General features: G+C 43.3%; 1 long non-coding RNA gene across 2 annotated transcripts; it reads right to left on the bottom strand.

The window, feature by feature from the left end:
- Nucleotides 1-383: 383 nt before the first annotated feature.
- Nucleotides 384-4,358, bottom strand: LOC111939414 (uncharacterized). 2 transcript variants are annotated; one of them, XR_015278879.1, is made up of 3 exons: nucleotides 3,995-4,358; nucleotides 2,929-3,531; nucleotides 384-1,382 (listed from the first exon to the last, which is right to left on the bottom strand). It is a non-coding gene; the product is annotated as an uncharacterized LOC111939414 (long non-coding RNA). The 2 variants fall into 2 exon arrangements; XR_002869276.2 differs by having other exon boundaries at nucleotides 622-1,293.
- Nucleotides 4,359-4,624: the final 266 nt, after the last annotated feature.

A 4,624-nucleotide genomic window follows, 5' to 3' on the forward strand; every position in this document is an offset into this window, starting at 1 on the left:
ATATTTGCTCTTTGTTTATTATTCTGCACATCCCTAAGATGGAAGAGGCAGGGAAGGAGGAAGGGCTGGTGAGAGGGGCAGATGGGAATTATTAAATAGGTAAATAAAAGGCCAGTCAGCACATGAATCACTCCAGATCCCAGCCTGGAAAGCTCCCCAAGCTGGGGAGCCCCCTTCCTTGAGCACGAGGGGGCTGAAGTGGGGTGGACAGTGGGATTGGGATCAGGATTTTTGTCTGATCCTAATTTTCAAGCTGCAAGGTTCAAAGTGATGGAGTAAACACCGTAGACCTTGGGCTCCCCCAGGTATCATTTTCAGTGCTAAGCTGCTTCCCCCAGTGCTGCCTTCATCTGAAATTCCTTTCTTGACTGATTTAGCCCAGGTTTGTCTGAATAGCTGCACTATTTATTTACATACACATACATATATATATGTATTTATACACTACCTGTATGTAAATGCTCACTATACAACATACAATTAGAACTTCAGAAGTTCTTATTCAAAAGAACCAACCCAAAACAGCCCCCAAAACCCACCCAGCATTGCCATGGAGCGTCTGCTGTCTCCTCCCCAAGTTCCTCCCTGAAGAATGGATGAAGAGTAAGAGTTACCCCATGGTTTGGATGAAATTATGTCTCTTTATTAGGTCTCTCTTCTCGGGAAACAATTTATTAGCCACAAGAATGTTGTGTTATACTACCTCCTCCTTTTTGCTGGGGAATTTACAGTTCACACACTGCACCAGCACATAAATCCAGTTTTATTTCTCAATTTATTCACCTGGAACTAAGTGGATTAAATCTTTTTTTATTTATTTATTTTTTTTCTTTCTTTAAAGGAGACCAGCACTGCATTTCCAACCAGCACCACTGCAAACAACAAGCAGGCAAATTAGAGGCGTCTGCAGCCTTGCAGTCGCTTTTACTCAAAACTTTTAAGCTCGCCAGGCTTAATGGCGATTTTTTTTTTATTTATTATTTTTTTTTGTCCCCCTCTTTAATTTTACCTTTAATGACCCTCTTAATAAACCAGGATTGATTAGAATTTGGCTTTAAGAGATGAAAGGGCTCTGCAATTATCTACTTGTATATGCCCTTCAGTAAACTACCTTGTCTGCCCCTCTCCCACCTCCCCTTCTTAAGAAGACTTTCCCAGGTCCCTCTTGGCTGCGGTTGAACGATGTTGGCTCATGTCCATGCTGCAACAAAGACCTGGCATTCCAGCTGTCTGCTTCTAATCTCCAGTGTCAGCTCTTGTTAATGTTTCAGCATGAAATCAGAGGGGGCAAAGCTGCATGGAATATTAAAACCATGATCAGAATTCCACTGAAATGCTGATAGTCTGCGAGAGCGCCATTAGGAGGGCCGGCAAATCGCTGCCTGGTGTTGAATAAAAATAAAAAAAAACAAAAAAAAAAAAGGGAAAGAGAAGAGAGAGGAAAAAAAAAAATGAAAGAAAAGATTTCCATCCACGGGGGGAAGTACAATCAGTGAATCGCTGGGCTAAATTAGCATTTTTTCAATTGGGGATCGAAGTTGATTTATTGTTCTACACAACATTAATGTAACTGTGTGCTTGACCTGTTAAGGCAGCTAATTTTTCATTTAAATGGGTCCTTTCTGCATGCAAAAAGGTTGTAATCATATTTCAACTTTGCAAAGTGATCAGGGAAGTACTGGACTGTTTCAAAATTGTCTTAAGGAGCCTCTCTTCCCTCCTCCCTCCCTCTCTCCCTTCCCCCTCCCTTCTGCCTAGTGGTCAAGGGCAAGCAGTTTGGGGTTTTTTCCTTAAAATAAAAAGCTGTCTGAAGTAATAAGCTTAATTGTCATTTGACTTGAGCTGTTTTACACCACTCTGACCATGTAAAAAAAGCATCTGAGTGGGTGTAAATATCACAGCCCCAAGCCCTGCACTAGGAGCTGAGTGTACAGGGAGGGTCTATCCCATTAAGAATTGCAGGGTTTGCATGAAAAAGGGGGATTTTTATCTTTCCACGTTTATTTTTTCCCACTGTCCTGAGCAAACAGTTGCTGGATATGACTGCAGATAGCTTGTATGTTCTGTAGATATTTGAAAAAAAATATAAAAAACTCTGATTTTTTTTGGCAGAAGAATTAGGAATTATGAGAAATAAGGGCTGAGCAATGCAACCAACACAAAGCTGGGTACAGAACGAGCAGAGCAGCAATTCCTGCTGCTTTTAATTGACTTTGCACCATCCCTGCATGGGAAGAGTTGTAGTTTTCCAGTTTCCAGTTTGTTTTGCAAATGGAAGTGATGACTTACTGGAAGTGACGCTGCCTGGGAGAAATTGCTGCTGATGCTGGCTCTGGAGAAAAATGAAGCTGTCCAGAAGCAAATTTAGTTTTCTGCTCTAAAAGGCCACTTTGTTTTTGTCATTTCTAGTCTGGGCAGGGAGGGATGGGTGTTTAAAGGCAGAAATCGAATCTGGATGAGGAACCTGCTGAGGCTGTCCCTTCTGGGAGGAGGGTGAGGAGGTGGAGATGGGAACCCCTTTCCCACCTGAGCCCAGTTTGTTCCCTGTTCAGCGTGTCCACCCCAAACCCTGTCATCCCCAACTGTTGCTGCCTCCTCGTCCAGCTTTGCCCCAACCTGGGAAAAGCCTTTGTCCCGAGTGACATTCCCCAGATGACAATGGCCAGCCCCCCAGAGCCTGCTCCCCGAGCACGGGAAGATAATATACATTTCCAATTAGTGGCACACATTCTGGTCATGTTCTCTTTTTACTCCCTAACTATCTTTGTTTTGCTCCAGAGCTGTTCGGTCATTAATGAAATCCTGCAGTTCTGCTAATCCTGGATACAATGCAGCTTTTCTCTGGCAGGCTATCCCTGACATAAAACTACAGTTACCCAAGCTCCCCACCACATTAAGATTCGTTGTCATTTGCCTTTCATTACATACCTGATGTAGCACAGTAGCAGTCAAATGTCCTTGGCAGGCAAAGCAAAGTATTTAATTGTATTAGTTTCTGCTTGCTCCGCCTTAAGAACATTTTTTTTTTTTGCCTTGAGAGGGAAAGAAAAAAACAAACCAAAGAGAAAAAAAAAAATAAAAAAAAATCCTGTATCATGGAAACTTTATATTTCTGTTGGATGTAAATGGAATTATACTTCTCCAAGCAGTGCTGCAGCCCCCTCCCCAGCAGCACTGTATTGCCAGTGCCATATGAAATGCCTCTCCGGCGAGGAGAACAATGAGGCATTCATCAAAGGCAACCAGTGATTAGATGTTTTTCATTTTCAGAACTTTAAGAGATAAATAGGGGCCCTGTTCCTCCATTTGATGTACAGTACTGGTGGGATTCAATTAATCTCTGCTGATAAATTCCAAATTTCTGCAAGAGTGTTTCTGAGTGGTGCACAGAATGGTGGCTTCAGTTCCTCAGAATAGGGGTGCTGGATTTCAATAAAGAAATATATTAAAGAGAGCTGGGATGACCATGGGGCCTGGACCAGGGCTGTGAAGTTGTACAGCTCTTCCTCCTTGCTTTTTCCCAACATTTCCCTACAAAAAAAAAAAAATAATAAATAAATGGATGGAGTAAGGAGCAAAACTTTAAATTGCCACTTTATGTTTCAAGAGGTCTGAATCCTGAGCCTGAATTTTCTGTGGAGGTTTTCAGTGTCCCGGTGTGTTTGTGCCCAGTTCTGTTAAAATTCATGATTTTCTTCTTCATCAAGATACTGGGGGAAGTTTTGGTTTAAAACTCTTTTGAAATGCTCAAACTGCTCAAACTGCCCATTTTAAATGGGGTTAAAATGCTCATATACCACGGGGTTAAGCAGTGCAGAATTCCCTGCAGGTAAATCCAACTATTAAGTTGAATTTCTTCAATTTTCACCTGTATATGCAGAATCACAACCAAAGGGAGGGGAAATCCAGGCTGTCCACGGCCTGTGGCTGAGAGTGCGGCCTAGGCCTCACGTGCGCATCCCAAAAACTGTCCCAGCAATTGAAAATAACTCACCCACCCCTTCCCATGGACAATTTTATTCATCAGATCGATGAGTGAGCAGGTCTCAAGCCCTGAAGGTGCATCTCGTCCTTGCTGCAGCAAAACGAGGATATTGATGGAGCAGCTTTGCGCCGCCGCTGCCGCCACGAGAGCTGGGTGGGCGCACCGAGAAAATAGGTCAGGTTTGATCAATACAGAGCTGCTTTCAGGAGGGCTGAATCTACTTTATAGAAATGAGCCAGGTCAATTAAAAGGAATAAATAAGGTGGGGAACTATCAAGCTTAATTTAGGGTGGAAGGGAAGAAGGAATGAGCGCGGCGCTGGAGTTGTGCACTGAGGCAGCTCAGTGAAGGTGCTGGCCCTCAGAAAGGTTCCTGACTGATGTCACAGGGAATTCAGGTGACACACGAGCTGGTGGAGCCCTCTGGGGGGATTTAAACACTTTAAAGCCCAGCTCAGCACAATCCCAAACTTGTAATATCGTGCACACACTTTAACGGATCTGCCTTAAATCGCCACAAGCCCTTCTGGGTCTATTTGTGGTTTTTATCACGGTCATGTTTCATGGCCAGAATTTATAATCTGCCTTTCCTTGTGATTATTCTGCACTAAAACCACACTCTGGGTGTTTTGCTACGGCA

The sequence above is a fragment of the Cyanistes caeruleus genome, chromosome 23 (assembly GCF_971803275.1).
Source record: "Cyanistes caeruleus chromosome 23, bCyaCae1.hap1.1, whole genome shotgun sequence".
In the NCBI taxonomy this organism is placed as follows: Eukaryota; Metazoa; Chordata; class Aves; order Passeriformes; family Paridae; genus Cyanistes; species Cyanistes caeruleus.